Source organism: Bos indicus x Bos taurus, chromosome X, assembly GCF_003369695.1.
Source record: "Bos indicus x Bos taurus breed Angus x Brahman F1 hybrid chromosome X, Bos_hybrid_MaternalHap_v2.0, whole genome shotgun sequence".
Taxonomy (NCBI): Eukaryota; Metazoa; Chordata; class Mammalia; order Artiodactyla; family Bovidae; genus Bos; species Bos indicus x Bos taurus.
In genome coordinates this window covers 14228277-14246539 of record NC_040105.1, presented here as the reverse complement: position 1 = coordinate 14246539, position 18263 = coordinate 14228277, and positions in this window count along the sequence as shown.

The window sequence follows — 18263 nt, the reverse complement described above, 5'->3', positions numbered from 1 at the left end:
AACAGAATGAAGGCAACCTAGGAAACCTGTAGCAGGAAAGGTGCCCCTAACGCTGATGGCCCAATCAAAGTTATTTAAAAATGACAGTTAATAAAGGAAAACCATGACTATGAACTAAAAAATTTCTTCAAGTGGCTGCGTAAATGATGTCTTAATTTAGAAGTGATATTTAATGTTTATTGGGCATTTTTTAAAATTTAGTATATAGTCTGGGTCTATTGATCTTGACAGCACACCTCAATGCAGACTAGTCACATTTCCAGTGCTCAGCAGTGGTTCTCTGTGGTATGTCAAACTCTGTGGCTGACCATACAACAGAGAAAATGGGGCTTCCCTAGTGGGTCAGTGGTAAAGAATCTGCCTGCCAGTGCAGGAGATACAGGTTCAATCCCTGTGTCGGGAAGATCCCTGTAGGAGGAAATGGTAACCTGCTCCAGTATTCTTGCCTGGGAAATCCCATGGACAGAGGAGTCTGGTGGGCTACAGTCCATGGGGTCGCAAAGAGTCGGACACAACTAAACACACATGCACAGGAAGTAGGCACACCTAACTGAGTCACAACCAGCCAGGTTGCCTGTCTACATTTCTATCAGCAGATCAGGAATGGGCCAGATCCCCCACACCACCTGCTAAGTCTTACTCATTTTTCTAATTTTTTTCTGATGGGTGCAAAATGGTATCTTCTTGTTTTAACATTTCTCTGATTGCTGGTAATATTAGCCATTCTGATCTCCACCTTTGTGAATTGTCTTTTCTTAATCTTTGTTTCTCTTTGATTTCCTGACTAAAAAAATTTATATCTATACTAGCTTTATTGAGATATAATTCACATACCATACAATTTACCCACTTAAAAAGTATTCACAGATTTTCAGTACATTCACAATTTTGTGCAACCATCATCACATTCTATTTTAGAACCTTTTCATCAGCCCCCAAAGTGGCTGTTCCTTGAGCTCCAGGAGACACGTTTACTTTGGGCATTCCCTGTAACCTTGCCGATCTCACAGGCCTGGGTGAATGGTCCATGCACTCTGGTCACTGAGACCCTGCTTTCTGCCTTTTCACAGCTTGGTTGTCCAGCTTGTTCTGGAGTGTGTGTTCTTCCGGTGGATTCTCCCACAGCCCACTCCCTCACTCTGTGCTTATTGCCAGCGTTGGTTTCTGTTTACTTGCAACCAGGAGAAAACTAAGCCATAAATTTGTACCTCGAGGAGGGATTTTTGCAAGGAACAGATCCTAGAATGTGAAGCTGATTGAGTTGTAGTGAATGGCTGAGCCCTCCCTCTTTTCTATAATAAAGGACAGCAAAACTGCTGATCAGACTATGGTTCATTTTTTCCTGGGAATGTATACCTACACCTGTAAAGTGTCTAGATGTTTCCCAGGGTGGGCTACTTTTCTGCCTTTCTCAAGGTGCTTCAAGAGAGCACTAAATTTTGGTATAGCTGGCGATCTAGTGCACCCAGGGTCTGTTGGTCATGCTCCCTTAGGAAGCAGGCTGCTACGATGGTGCCATGCGTGGTAGGGGAAGCTCCCACCACCTCACTCAGGTGGGGCCTTGGAAGACACCGGGTGAAGGAAATTCAGTGAACACAAACTGAGTTGATCAACGACTTCTCTCCACTGCCAGGGAGGCAAATTGACAAGTAGATACTTTACTAAAGATGTTCCAGGGAGGGTCATTCCATGCTTGACATGTTGCTTTTCTTTTTTCCTTTTTAATGAACATTTTTGGCCCCTCTCTGTTCACATCATATAATGGATATCATTCAGGCCACACATTGCAAGACCATGAGATGTCACATCTCATTCTGCTTGAGTCATGGGTATCACCAAGAGATATATTAACTTGGCAGCTGGATGGGGTGACTGATTTTGAGTTGCTTCCTATTGGGGAAGGGGGTCAGTTCTTTTTTGGTTGTATGCGGATTAGCTGTAGTAGGTGGTAATATTAAAAAATATGCACAGGAATAAAGGAGTGTGTGTGTGTACAAACAATAAACTACCAAGGATAGACTGTGCTATATACACTTGTTATCTTGTCTTCCCAGGGAGGAAACCTGTAGTCAGGTTTCTGCTGTGATAATGCTACATAACAAGTAAGCACCCTGCTTCCAATCTCAGTGGCTTACAAAAGCAAGCAAGCACTTATTTCTTACCCATGGGTCCGCAAGTGGTTATGGCTTTGCAGCACTTGGCTCTGGCTGCAGGTTGGTTTCTGATCTGTTTGATATATCCCTAGTGGCTACTCAAGGCCTGTTCTCATGGCCAATGGTAGAAGTGCCAAAGAGACCAACACAAACCCTGCAAGCACAACTAAAACCTTTAATTCCATTGGCTAAATCAGTGAGGGTTGGGATTTATTCTTGGCCCACAGTAAACCCGGGTAAAGGAAGGGAAGGAAGGAAGAATTGAGGACAAATAATGGCACCCCACTCCAGTACTTTTGTCTAGAAAATCCCATGGATGGAGGAGCCTGGTAGGCTGCAGTTCATGGGGTCGCTAAGAGTCGGACACGACTGAGCGACTTCACTTTGACTTTTCACTTTCATGCATTGGAGAAGGAAATGGCAACCCACTCCAGTGTTCTTGCCTGGAGAATCCCAGGGAGGGGAAGCCTGGTTGGCTGCCGTCTATGGGGTCGCACAGAGTCGGACACAACTGAAGCGACAAAGCAGCAGCAGCAACGCATTCTTATACACTCTCCTTTCTTTTGAGAAATCAACCATGTAGTTTAAATGTGTTTTCTCTCTCTGCAGATTGCATCATATGTTAAGTTGCTCATGTCAGAAGCCTAGGGTATAACAGAAAGTCCAGGTTGGGAAGGGAGGAGCATTTGTTCAGTTTTAGATATGCTGAATTTGAGCTGACTATGGGATAGTCAGAGAGATGAGACTTTTGGAGATATAGATCCAGAGGCAAACTATTGTGATTGTTTATTTTCTCACTCAAGCTCCTACAGGTTTTATGAGTGGGGCTGATGACAAGTGTTACTAGTTTCTTAGAGTCCTGGTCACTAAGCTGTCCTTATGATGTAACTCTTGTTAAGTTATTCTGGATCCTGAACCAAGACTGGTCCTGTTACCTTTCATATATAACTGTGAATTATTAAATGTCAACATCACGGTTCCCTGTGTGAAATTCCCGGGCAGCTTTTTATTACTTTAGAGAAGTCGCATGACTGAAGGACATTAGCAGGTTGTATTTTTCCATCTAGACCTGCTTTAGTGCACCATTTGTAAAGATTCTCCTGAAAAAGGATTTTCTGTTTGTGTAAATACACTTGAGTCATCATATTTCGTGCGAATTGTTTGTATTGATTAATGGTCTCTTGTTTGCTTCCTTTTGCTTGTTGTATTTATAGCTCACATTACTTATAATTGTTGGACAACAATATCGACCAGATGGCTTCATTATTCTATGTTTCACATTTTGAATTTTAAATGTCATGTTGGATTGCTTGTTAGTGGCCAGCTGTGTCCTAGAGGAGATGAGGCCAGACCGTAGTTCAAAGATCCTGGGTCAGATGCCATGGACAGTCAGTGCTGTCTGGGTGTTAGCATTTGAGGTTTCCTCTGGTCCTTGGCTGCACTTGAAAATTCACACCGTAAGGCCAGGGAGAGAGGCACTTGAAAATTCACACCGTAAGGCCAGGGAGAGAGAGAAACTGGGCATCTAAGGCCTTCTGAACCACTCAGCTGGCCTATGATCTCAGTGTGTTTGAAAAACCCTTTACCAATAAGCTTGCAGAATCTACTATACGTTAGAAATTTAAACCACATTTACTAATATTTAAAAGTAAGAGTATCATTACTTTAGTAATGGCCTTTTAGTAAGGGGCCAAGAGGAAATATCCACAACCTCAAATATGCAAGTGATACCAGCCTAATGGCAGAAAGTGAAGAGGAACTTAAGAGTCTCTTGATGAGGGTGAAAGCAGAGAGTGAAAAGGCTGGCTTGAGACTCAGCATTCAAACAACTAAGATCATGGCATCCGGTCCCATCACTTCATGGCAAATAGATGGGGAAACAATGGAAACAGTGACAGACTTTATTATCTTGGGCTCCAAAATCACTGTGGATGGTGACTGGAGCCATGAAATTAAAAGATGCTTGCTCTTTGGATGGAAAGCTATGACAAACCTAGAGAGCATATTAAAAAGCAGAGATATCATTTACTGACAAGGTCCATATACTCAAAGCTATGGTTTTTCCAGTAGCCATGTACAGATGTAAGAGTTGGACCATAGAGAAGGCTGAGTGCCAAAGAATTGATTCTTTCGAATTGTAGTGCTGGAGAAGACTTGAGAGATCCTTGGACTGTAAGGAGATGAAACCAGTCAATCCTAAAGGAAATCAACCCTAGATATTCATTGGAAAGGCTGATGTTGAAGCTTTAATACTTTGGCCACCTGATATGAAGGACTGACTCACTGGAAAAGACCCTGATGGTGGGAAGGGTTGAGGGCAGAAGGAGAAGTGGGTGACACAGGATAAGATGGTTGGATGGCATCACTGACTCAATGGACATGAGTTTGAGCAAATTCCAGGAGTTAGTGCAGGACAGGGAAGCCTGGCATGCTGCAGTCCATGGGGTCACAAGGAGTCAGACACGACTTAGCGACTGAAAAACAATCAGATCGGATCAGTCGCTCAGTCGTGTCCGACTCTTTGCAACCCCATGAATCGCAGCCAGTCAGGCCTCCCTGTCCATCACCAACTTCCGGAGTTCACTGAGACTCACATCTATCGAGTCAGTGATGCCATCCAGCCATCTCATCCTCTGTCGTCCCCTTCTCCTCCTGCCCCCAATCCCTCCCAGCATCAGAGTCTCTTCCAATGAGTCAGCTCTTCGCATGAGGTGGCCAAAGTACTGGAGTTTCAGCTTTAGCATCATTCCTTCCAAAGAAATGCCAGGGCTGGTCTCCTTCAGAATGGACTGGTTGGATCTCCTTGCAGTCCAAGGGACTCTCAAGAGTCTTCTCCAACACCACAGTTCAAAAGCATCAATTCTTCGGTGCTCAGCCTTCTTCACAGTCCAACTCTCACATCCATACATGACCACAGGAAAAACCATAGCCTTGACTAGATGGACCTTTGTTGGCAAAGTAATGTCTCTGCTTTTGAATACTAATATTTAAAAATATGAGTATCAGTTGGGGATCAAGAAGAAGACAGATGATATACTCAAATAGGATAAATTGAGAAATGGTTACTTAAGGGACTATTTATAATAGCACTGGTCAAGGAAAACAAGGTACAGTGAAGCAACTACAGCTATAGGAAAGAATGATTAGGCCATGGAATAGCCAGACATTTGGCCTCTCTAATGTGGGTGGGTACCATCCACTCTATTGAAGACCTGAATAGAATAAAAGGGCTGAATAAGAGGGAACTGCCAATTCTTAGGTGGCTCAGTGGTAAAGAACCCGCCTCCCAATGCAAGAGATATGAGTTCCATCCCTGGGTCGGGAGGATCCCCTGGAGGAGGAAATGGCAATCCATTCCAGTATTCTTGCCTGGGAAATCCCCTGGATAGAGGAGCCTGGCGGGCTGCAGTCCATGGGGTCTCAAAAAGTTGGACAAGACTGAGTGACTAAACAAGAGGGAGCTCCTCCTGTCTGACTGCTGAGCTGGGACAACAGTCTTTTCTGGCCTTGGACTTGGCCTAACACATCAGCTCCCTCTGGGACTTGAGCCTATTGGCTTTTGGACTGGAACTTAACATCATTGGCTCTCCTTGTTCTCAGGCCTTCAGACTGAGACTGCAGCTACTCATTAGCTCTCCTGGCTCTCCAGCTTAACTCACCCTGCACATCTTGGGACTTCTCAGCCCCATGATCATGTGAGCCAGTTCAGTATAACAAACCTGTGTCTCTCTTTATCACACACACACACATCGTATTTGTTGTTTCTCTGAAGAACCCTGACTAATACAAAGGGCAAGGCAACAGGTGCCTTTCTTAGAGGGACACAGACAATCCTAGCCAATGGGCAGGGAAGGAGCTGAAGGAATAAATCCTTAAGTCTCACTCTTTTCTGTGATGCCTCCAACTGGTTGAACTCACCTGGAAATTCTAGAGCAAAGGAGACAGTAGCAACAGTATTTAAAGAGTCTGAGATACAAAGCAGGATGGAGAAGGATGAAAAGTGGGGCTGATGGAGCCTTTTCAGACAACCTATCTAAAAGAACTACCATTACCGCTTTCTTATATAGCCTGCCAGAGGTATGCTATGCATACAGAAGCATATATGTTGATCTTTGTAATTTCCATGATATTTCAAACTCCTCCAAAAATATCACTTTAATGGGTACCTAATATTAAAAGGGCTTCCCTGATAGCTCAGTTGGTAAAGAATCCACCTGTAGTGCAGGAGACCCCAGTTCAATTCCTGGGTCAGGAAGATCTGCTGGAGAAGGGATAGGCTACCCACTCCAGTATTCTTGGGCCTCCCTTATGGCTCAGCTGGTAAAGAATCCTCCTGCAATGCGGGAGACCTGGGTTCGATCGCTGGGTTGGGAAGATCCCCTGGAGAAGGGAAAGGCTACCCACTCCAGTATTGTGGCCTGGAGGATTCCATGGACTGTATAGTCCATGGGGTCACAAAGAGTCAGACACGACTGAGTGACTTTCACTTTAATATTAAAAAGCCTTTGATTATAAAATAGACATATAGGGTACATTTATATTATATAAAAGTCATAATAAATGAAACTCCTTTGTGTACCTGCATCCTGCTTCAGAACTAGAACACTACCAAAACTTCAGGACACTGAGGGTACCTTCCCAACTGAATTCCTTCCCAGGTAGGATAACCATTATTTTAAAGTTTATTATCATTTCTTTGTGATTATAATTTCATTATTTCTGAATATATACATATTCCTAAACAGTGTATTGTCAAACTTAGTATGATTTTGGCATTGATATAGTTTCAACTGTATTTGCATAGTTTGCATATAGACTTCTGAGAATTGATTTTATACTTGACATTATAATTTTGTGATTCATCCAAGTTGATGTGTATTATTGAATTTGTGATGCCATATATTGTTCCATTGTGTGTATATGCTAGAAATTGTTGATTTTACTGTCAATGGACATTTGTCATTTTTACCTTTTTATAGTATTGCTATCCAATTTCTGTGTTCATTTGTGCTGGAGATTCTCTGGGACAGATACCTGGGAGGAAAAAAAACTGGGTGACAGGGATTATCTTCAACTTTACAAGGTAATACCATATTATATTCCAAAGTGGTTGTTCTAATATTTACCCCCATTGCCAGTTTATTAGTTTTGTTGCTCCATATCTAAACAAAACACCTTTAATCATGAGAACATAACATTAATAGAGTGAAAAAGGAAGACATGTAAGAAAAAATCTTCAACACAAATATTGAAGAAAAGACTGATATCAGTTTATTAAAAATTCTTTCATATCAGTGAGAGAAATACAGACATCTCAATTTTTAAAAATGGGCAGAAGACTTGAATAGGTACTTCATAAAAAAGGATTTCTGAGATACCAAATAAGCATATCAAAAGGTGCTTGGCTCAGTTCTTCAGGGAAATGCAAATTTAAGACACAATGAGAAGCCACTTTGTGCTCCCCAAATCCTAGCGCTAGGAAAATGGGTCATGCTAAATGTTGGCAATGAGGTGGTAGTACCCCAAACTTGTCCTCTACTGGTGGTCATGTATCTCAGTACCACCCTACTGGAAAATTGGTAGTCTCTACTCTACATCTAGGCATAGCTATAACACATAACTCAATTTCCAACAGAAATTCCCACAAAATGTTAGTAAAAGCATTATCAATCAGAGTCAAACACTGAAAAAATAGCCCAAATGTCCATCAAGAGTTGTATATACATGTAACAAAATGGACACATCTCACAACTATGGGAAGAATGAAAGTCAGTACAAAAGAGAATGTTCTATATTTTCTTAATATAAAATCTCAAAAGTGGACAGAACTAACTGATTGATGGTGATAGAAGTAAGGATAATTAGTTACCTTTGGGGAAGCTGATGACTTGAAGTGGACATACTGGGTGCTTCTGGAACTAATAACATTCTTTATCTTGTTCTGAGAATGAGTACGTGGGTAAATTAATTTTGTGGAAGTTCATTGAGGTGTGTACTTTTTGGTACTTATGTGACATTTCAGTAAGAATCATCTTGAAAATGCCATATGTTTGGAAATTAACACAAATCTAAATGATCATGAGTAAGAAAAGAAACCAAGATGGAAATATAACTTTATAATAATGACAAAACTTGCATACCCAAACTTTCAAGTTAAGTTATACTGTAGGGGAAATTTATACTCTTAGATATTTACATTGGAAAAGAAGAAAGACTAATAAGTATGTATCATATCCAAAGATAACAATAAAACCTTTTTTAAAAAAAGATACAGAAAGCAATAACAAAAATAAATGAAATAGAAAACAAAGACAATTTAAAAAACTCAACAAAGACCAAAAATTGACTCAAGGAAACAAAAAAAGAGAAAAACACAAATAAACAAACATAAGGATGAAAAAGGAGGACATAGCTACAGGAGGTCCAACCATGTTCAGCTGTACAGATTTTGTTTCCCAAAGATTATCCTACTTGGAGAATGTATTATAGAGGAACGTGAGTGAATGCAGGCAGAGTAGTTAAGACTTTATTGCTGTAATCCAGGTATTACAGATGTAATGATTAAAGATGTAATGGTAGCTTTTATTTGTTAGGGAGGACATTCACTTTCTAAGGTTATCCATTTACTGTCTTAAGTTTTCTTCTAATATTTTTAGTGTTTTATTTTCACTCTTAAAACTATAATCTTTGGAATTTTAAAAGAATACAGTATGAGGTAGAGCTATGATGTTTATTTTCAGATAGAAAACCAAAATGGCAATACTACACTTGTTGTAAATTAAGTTTCTGCATTTACTTGAATTTGTTTCTGAATTCTGCACTTTGTTCTACCATGAATTTGTCTCTTCCTATGCAGATACTATACAGCAGATTTTACAGTAAGTTTTAATATGTGGAAAGATAAATTACTCTCCTCAAAATTTCCTTTACTTTCTCCTTGGTTTTATTTTCTTACATTTATTCTTCTATATAAGCTTTAAAATTATTTAACCTTTTTAAAAATCCTTATTTTCATGCTGATTGGAATGGCATTTGTATATTATTTTTAGAGGAATTGACACTTGTCTTCCCTTCCAGAAACATGTTCTAAGTTTCCATTTATTCAGGTTACCTTTGCGACGAGTATAATCAAAACTTGACAGCAATTATGTTCAGTATTTTATGTCTTTTATTTGAATATTTGAAAGTAATATTCATTTTACATTATGCAATTTAATAAGCAAGTAGTGCTCATTTAGTTAATCACTTAATAGTCTAAGCGTTTCCAACATTTCAAGTTGTCATGTTGAATATGGAAATTCTTCTTGCTCTGAGAATTACTGAAAACCTTTGATTTATGATTAGGTTGAAAAGAAGGAAAAGTATTAAAGTTAATTAGTCTGGGAGAGATAAATTGGGAGATTCGGATTGACATATACACACTACTATATATGAATATAAAATAGATAACCGACAAGGACCTACTGTATAGCACAGGGAATTCTACTCAATACTCTGTAAAGACCTATATGGGAAAATAATCTAAAAAAAAGTGGATATATGTATGTTTATAATTGATTCACTTTGCTGTATACCTGAAACTAAAGCAACATTATAAATCAACTGTACATCAATACAAATTATTAAAAACAATAAAATTAGATTAATTAGTTTAATATAACTTAGCCAACACAGGTAACTTTCAAATATGTTATATACCATTGTCTCTTTTCAGCTTTTGATTTCATCATGTAGCAAAGACACAGGGGATCAGGTCTGGGGTTTGAATCAAATTATCTTCATAGTTTCTGGGTGAATCAGGTTTAGAAGTTCATCCAGATTTATTCAACAGTCTGTAAAGAAGGTACATGTACATCTAATATCTTCCACTGCCTCTGGAACCACTACCATGATGCTTAGAGAGGAAAGAGACTATTTTCAAATACCAGGACTCCCAGTGAGTGGGAATAATCTAAAAGTGGTTATCAACGTGAGAATTGTTTTTTTTTTTTTTATGTTTCAGTGAGATTTTCATTTAGCAGAGTAAGTTGACAGATGCAGCCTATATTTATTATTTGGGTTTTCCTATAGAAGTAGTTCTGGAAACACCAGTAGGCTTATATCCTTACGTGAGGCAGAGGATCTTTGGAGATAGACATAGAAGGTAAGTGAAGGGGAAGAAGAGAGTGTTGTTTTGTTCCCTCTGTCTCCAGTCTGGGTCAAGAGTCCTTTATAGCTACTTTGTTTTGTTTCAACCTCTCTTTACTCTTGCCAAACACAAATCCCCCCTTTTTTGGCCACACCTCTGCAGTGGAAGCATGGAGTCTTAACCACTGGTGTGTCCGTGTGTGAGTGAAGTGAAGTCGCTCAGTCGTATCCGACTCTCTGTGACCCCATGGACTGTAGCCTACCAGGCTCCTCCGTCCAAGGGATTTTCCAGGCAAGAATACTGGAGTGGGTTGCCATTTCCTTCTCCAGGAGGTCTTCCCGACCCAGGGATTGAACCCGGGTCTCCTGCATTGTAGGCAGACGCCTTACCATCTGAGCCACCAGAGAAGTCCGTGTGTCCGTGTGTACTTAGTTGCTAAATTGTGTCCTACTCTTTTGCAGCCTGATGGACTGTAGCCTGCCAGGTTCCTCTGTCCACGGGGTTTCTCAGGCAATAATACTGGAGTGGGTTGCCATGTCCTCCTCCAGGGGATCTTCTTGATCAGGGATTGAACCCCTGTCTCTGCATTGGCAGGTGGATTCTTTACCACTGTGTCACCTGGGAAGCCCCTTAACCACTGGACTGCCAGGGGACTCCCAAATCCATTTTTGTTTAGTGAAGACAGTACCCAAACCAGACACTGCAAAACTGTGAAAGGGAAGTATTTGGGGAAAATACTTTTTTTGATACCTTTATCTAAAATGAAGCAGACATGAGAATGCGAGGGGGAAATCTAAATATGGTGTGTTTGAGGGAAGGAATGATAGGGTTACTTTTCAGTATACTGTAGTTCAAGCAAGATGTGAGTTGATTTTAGTCGCACAGGTGGAGTAGGGCTCATTTGTGGCAGTGGACCAGGCTACACATTACGATCACCTGGGATGGTATGGAAACTGCCGGTGCCTCAGTCCAGCCCTCAACAAGTTCTTACTCAGTTGGCCTACGATTGGCCGTGGGCCTGGGTCTTTTTTAAGACTCCCAGTAAGTCCTAATGTGGAGTCGATGAGAACATTGTTTTGGAGAAATTACCAAAGGTTTGGGAGGATCATTTTTTTTGTTTGTTTTTAGTTTTTTTTTTTAAACAATGTGTGAAACAAAATCCCAGCCAGATTTGGCAGGAGATTGCAAAGTGACATGCCAATAGAAAGTAGTAGATCTCTATTTTAGCTTATTTATTCTTACAGAACAACCAGTGTCCTGCTAGTTAACTTTAGGGGGCTATTCTTTGTAAGTTGGACTTTTCATACTGAAATAATATTTCTATCAAATGATCATCATTCCCTCACATTTGTCATTGCTTGAAGTCATATCTTGACCTTCTAAAATATAACTACATTCCTCCAAAATGCCTTTAAAATTCCCTTTTGAGTCCTTTAACTTACACCTTCCTAGAACAGATGACTGGCTTAAATGGTTTTTATAATGTTCTCTGGTTTATGACTGAAAGTGAAACCGCACAACTTGGGTGGGGCCTGAATCCACTGTCTTTTTTTCCCACTGTATTTTAATTGAAATCACATATCTGGTCTCAGGACTTAATGAAGCTCAGGTTCTTTATATTTCAGTATAGAAGGAATTCAGCGAGAGGCAATGTGATAGGTAAGAAGTAGATAAGTAGATTTATTTAGAAAGACACACGTTCCATAGACAGAATGTGGCCTGCCTCGAGAGGTGAGAGCAGCCCTGGGAGAAACACACTCTACAGAAAGAATGTGGACCATCTCAGAAGGTGAGAGGCCCCCAAATACGGGATAGTTTTAAGAGCTGGATAATTTCATAGGCTAATGAATGGGAGTATTCCAGCTATTTTGGAGAAGGGGCAGAAATTTCAAGGAATTAGGCCACCACCCACTTTTTGCCCTTTTATGGTAGACCTTGGAGCAGTCACGGCACCTGTGGGTATGTCATTTGGCATGCTGATGTGTTAAAATGAGCGAATGTTGAGGCCCAGGGTTCACTGGAAGTTGAATCTTCCACCATCTTGGACCTAGTTGGTTCTAACCAGTTATGTCATAGCCTCAATGGCTATGTCATTCTTTAAGGGTTGTGCCCTGCCCCGCTTCCCTCCTGTTTCAAAAGGAGCCTGAAATTGTGCAGTTGTTAATTACTTGAAAAATGTTCTTGATTCTAATAGGCAAGGCTTTAGCTGACTACGGGTTCTGTTTTCAGCATCTTATCTAGCAACTGCCTAATTCTAGTTTAACTTCTGTATAATTGTTAAATATTCATTTTCTGCCTGTATCTGAAATTCATGAGTCATATTGTTCTGCATGCCCGTGATTAATCCTTGTTTTCATCCTGAAGAGTTTTTTCTTTCCTTTCTTGTTTTTAATTTCCCAAGAGCCTTCTTGGAATTCAATTTTTATCTACCCTTGCTGCTGCTGCTAAGTTGCTTCAGTTGTGTCCGACTCTGTGTGACCCCATAGACGGCAGCCCACCAGGCTCCCCCATCCCTGGGATTCTCCAGGCAAGAACACTGGAGTGGATTGCCATTTCCTTCTCCAATGCATGAAAGTGAAAAGTGAAAGTGAAGTCGCTCAGTCGTGTCCGACTCTTAGCGACCCCCTGGACTGCAGCCCACCAGGCTCCTCTGTCCATGGGATTTTCCAGGCAAGAGTACTGGAGTGGGGTGCCATCACCTTCTCCGTATCTACCCTTGATATCCCAACAATTTATGCTGGTCCTCTAAGACCATTGCTATAGGACTCAATGGTGTTCTCTATCTGTTGGTATTGTTTTTGCTTGATTTGATTCTGGATTCCTAAAAAAAAAAAAAAGCTTTTATGTTTAGATATTTGGAGATTTTCTGATGCTGCTTCATGGCTGCTTCTCCCCTGACACAGAGTAGGGAAAGTCCCAAGTGCATCGTCCTGCAGGATTTCCCAACCCCCACCACCCCACCCATGGCTGGAGAAAGCAGGCTTTTCCTAGGGTTCCCTCTGTCTGTGCCTTTTCCGGCTCTCAAACCTGAGTTATGGGTGACCCCAGAGCTTGAGCTGTGATGTATAGAAGGAAAAACACCTAGAACCTCAATTCCAGGTCCTCATTTAAGACCTGGGTTCCTTACCCAGTCCCACTGCTTTTTCTCCACTGTAGTAGGTAGAATAACGCTCCTCACACCCCATCCCCAAACCCCACACAAGAAGACGTCAATGTTCTAATTCCTGGCCCCTGTGAGTATATTATCTTACATGGCAAAAGGGCTTTTGCAAAGCCTAGTTAACTTAATGATGTTGCAATGAGATTAACCTGGATTATCTGGATGGGCCAATGAAATCATCAGGCCTTGATAAGAAACAGCCAAGAGAGACTGAGCAGAGATGTGATAACAGAAGTAGGAGTGATGTGAGGAAGGACCGTGAGTTAGGGAATGCAGGCCGCTTCTGGAAGGAACAACTCCCTGCAGACACATTTTACATTTCTGACCTCTAGAACCGTAAGATAATATATTTGTGTTGTTTGATTTTATTATTTTTTTGGCTGTGCCACATGGCTTGCAGTATCTCAGTTCCCCAGCCAGGGATAGAATCCCAGCGCTCAGCAGCAAAAGTGCAAGGCCTAACCACTCGACTGCCAGGGAGTTCCAATGTGTGTTGTTTTAAACCACTAAATTTGTGATTATTTACGCAGCAAAAGAAAACTAATTCATTGACCTTTCAGTGTCCTCTGGTAGTTGCTTTTTGGATCTTGTCTAGGGTTTTTTGGTTACAATCCAAGGGAGTGATGTGTTATCAGGCCCTTTCCAGATCCTTGGGCAGCATAACCATAGAAGTGAATATTGCTTTCCCAAGACTCGTAGGCAAACAAAGCTTTTTCTTAAAAGAGATAGCTTGTGCACAGGGGAGAAGGCAGCAAAAAAGTGCCAGCTTCCCAAGTAGAAGGGGTGAGTTGCTTTTATAACAAAGGGAGGGTTTGTCTCAACATCACTGATAATTTCCAGAAATCATGAAACTTCTTTGATCCGCAGCAGGTGGCTCTGGGGTGACTATCAGGAATAGGGAGTGCTGCTGTGAAGGGGAGTGAGTACCTGAGTATTTTTTTGCAAGAAATCACGGTAACGGATATTTATAGTCACGCTTTGACTTCACTTTCACTTTTCTTGTCTTGTGGCAACTAGGTATACTCGTTAGTTTAACAGAGGTAATTTTTTATTCCCATCAGCTTGATGTTTCTGCTGGCCTTTGTTCTGTAGCTTGCACTGCCTGTTCTGCCCAAGGCCGTCCTTTAGTCCTTTTCCAAAATGGCTATACTCTTCTTGTCTCAGATGGCATGGAATGTCCTTACTCCATTTTGAGTGGAACTAGAGCCCATTATTTAAAAAAAAAAATTTTTTTTAATTGAGGTAGGGTTGATTTACAATGTTGTGCCAATCTCTGCTTTACAGTAAAGTGACTCAGTTACACAAATATATATATTCTTTTTCATACTCTTTCCCCTTATGGTTCATCACAGGATATTGAATATAGTTCCCTGTGCTATGCACTAAGACCTTGTGGTTTAACCAGTCTAAATATAATAGTTTGCATCTACCAACCTCAAACTCCCAGTCCATCCCGCCCCTCCCCCCTCCCCCTTGACAACCACAAGTCTTCTTCTCTATGTCTGTGAGTCTGTTTCTCTTTTGTTGATAGGTTCATTTGAGCCATGTTTTATATTCCACATAAAGTGATATCCTTGATATATCTTTCTGACTTCATTTAGTATGATAATCTCTAGTTGCATCCATGTTGCTGCAAATAGCATTATTTTGTCCTTTTTATGGCTGAGTAACATTCCATTGTTTGTATGTACCACATCTTTGTCTACTCATCTGTTGATGGAGATTTAGGCTGCTTCCATGTTTTGGCTATTGAGAATAGTGCTGCTGGGAACATAGGGGTACATGTCTCTTTTGAATTATAGTTTTGTTCAGGAATATTCCCAAGAGTGAGATTGCTGGATCATATGGTAATTCAATTTTTTTGTTTTCTGGGGAACATCCATGCTGTTTTCCACAGTGGCTATACCAATTTACCTTCCCACCAACACCGTAAGAGAATGCCCTTTTCTCTATATCCTTTCCAGCATTTGTTGTTGGTAGACTTTTAATGATGGCCATTCTGACTGGTGTGAGGTGGTACCTCATTGTAGGTTTGATTTGCATTTCTCTAATAATTAGTGATGTTGAGCATCTTTTCACGTGCCTAGTGGCCATCTGTATTTCTTCTTTGAAGAAATGTCTCTTAAGGTCTTCTGCCCATTTTTCAATTGGCTTTTTCTTCTTTTTATGGTTATTGAGTTGTATGAGTTGTTTGCATATTTTGGAGATTAAACCTTTGTTGCATTCTTTGCAAATATCTTCTCCCATTCCATAGGTTGTCTTTTTTTTTTTTTTCTTTTTTAAAAATACGATTTCTTTTGCTCTGCAAAAGTTTGTAAGTTTGAATAGGTCCCATTTGTTTATTTTTGCTTTTATTTCTATTGCCTTAGGACACCCAAGAAAACACTGGTATGATTTATGTAAGAGAATGTTTTGCCTGTGATCTCTTCTAGAAATTTGTGGTGTTTTGTTTTAAGCCATTTTGAGTTCATTTTTGTGTATGGTGTGAGGGTGTGTTCTAGCTTCACTGACTTACATGTAACTGTCCAACTTTCCCAGCACCACTTGCTGAAGAGATTTTTTTCTCATTTTATATTTTTGCCTCCTTCGTCGAAGATTGATTGGCACAGGTGTATGAGTTTATTTCTGGCAGAGCCCATTATTCTTAATTTTCTAATTTTGATGACTTTGGACAGTAAGAGCTCACTTCTGTATCTAGTGGACCCCTCCTATTAATCTTTGAAAACATACTTTCTGACTTAACATGACATCTTGTCCTTTTCCTGCTTCAGATCTAGAAACAGCCATTTCTCTGAGGCAAGTGTTTAAATTATTGGGAAAAAGTTACATTAAAATGTATTATTGAAAAAAAAATGTGTTATTGAATTCTTAGTAAGTCATCATTGAAACCCAGCCCTGACCTGGTCCTGTTTTCCTTATAACCACAGGGTCACGCAGGCCTCCACCATCCATGTCACAGAGACACCTCCCTCCCTCTGCTTAGATACTAGCTGAGGGGATTCTGGGGCTCTCCCCCAAGAGCCACCCCTACCCCAGGTGTATCCATACTCTGTGAGGCTCAGTGAAAGCTCTCTTGGGCAGTAGTGCCCAGAGTAGGAAGCAGAGATAAAGCCTGTCCCGAGGTCTCTAGCATTTCTCTGACCCAGTATAATACCTGGCTCACAGGAAGGGGGAAATGCACAGGTCTTTGATCAAAGTTAACAATTCACAACCAGCTATTCAAAAGTACACAGATAATCCATAGTGGAGGCTGAATACATGTAAGTAAGCAAAAAGGCTTGAATGAGCAAACCCAGTGAAGTAACCATGGTAAACATGTAGCTCTTACAATGGCTCTCACTGGCTTCACACCTTGCCCACTGAGGTGTTACCCAGCCTGTGCAGTGGGAGCAGCAAGGAATGGTGGGAATAATGTTAGCATTGGCTGAAGTGGCTGTTTCACATTCTATGTGTCAGGGTGCAAAGAAAGATTGGGAAAACATTTTGAGAGGATTTTGGTTATGCAAATAAAAGCCCAGAGCTGAATCTGGTGAGAGAGATTGAGATAATGGGGAACTAAATTACTCCTTAGAAGTCTGTCTCATGAAAGAAAAGCTTGTGTCTATGAAAAACAAATTTGGGGGGATGTGAATTTCTTGCTGAGGCTAGAAATATGAGTTCTTAAGGGACTGAAACTAGGGATAAGGGAAATTGGAAAAAGATGGTCTGTCCAAGAGTGCAGAAGCATGAAGGCAGTTTGGAGTGACAGGAAAGACACTCCCTGAGAATATTCAGGAATATTCTGGAGATACCTAAACCTCCACTCCTGGAAAGATGATAAATTCCCCAGTCCCAGTGTGCCCTCCACATAAAGATGGACAAAGAAAATGATGGTGGAGGAGTCATGGCAGCATCTAACTCAGTGCTGTTGAAGAAAAATATACTGTGAGCTACATATGTACTTTTAGATTTTCTATTACTCTCATTTAATAAATAAAAAGAAACAGGTGAAATCAATTTTAGTACTATATTTAACCAATATTTCCAAACTATTATTTCAGTGTTTCCTGAACATAAAATTTGATTAATGAGACATTTTACATTTTTGCATATAAATCTTTGAAATCCAACGATATGTTTTATATTTAAAGCACATCTCAACCCAGCTTTAGCAACCAGGTAAAATGCTCAATTGCCACACATGGTTAATGGCTTCCAGAGTGGACCGTGCAGGTCTAACTCTTTATACTCTGTGATTACTAAAATAATTTCAAAGCCATTTAGAAAAACAAACAAATAGAACTTTTTGTAAGAGCCTGCTTATCTCAATGATTACATTTATCTTTGCAGTAAAAAAAAAAAAAAAAAGAAAAGAAAACACAAAAATGCACTCAAGCACACACAGTCTCTCGGTTTCAGCAGACTGTATTTGCAAAAGGCTCATGAATTGCTTATGGCCATGGGTGACTTCTGAGTGGGTAGACAGAATATAAGCCCATTAAAGAGATGAAAAATAGATTGATGTAATCACCAATGAATTGAAAAATGAAAGTATTAATAGCCATGTCAGTATAATGGTTACTTAGGTGGGAAGTCTCTGTGGGAACTGGCTTAGAATGCAACTCCTACTTAATATATTTTCAGGAGCCTCCTGCGAAAATGCCATGTTGCAGGAAAATAGGTATAATTTATTGGAATGAAAGGAAAAGGTGCTTTTTAATTGATTGGAATGACTGTATCTGATTCATCAACCTCTTTATCTCTGCTCTTTATATAACCCAAGCATCCCAGCCACACTAGCCTGGAGTTTGTATAGGTCAAAACAACAGGGACAAAGTTCCTA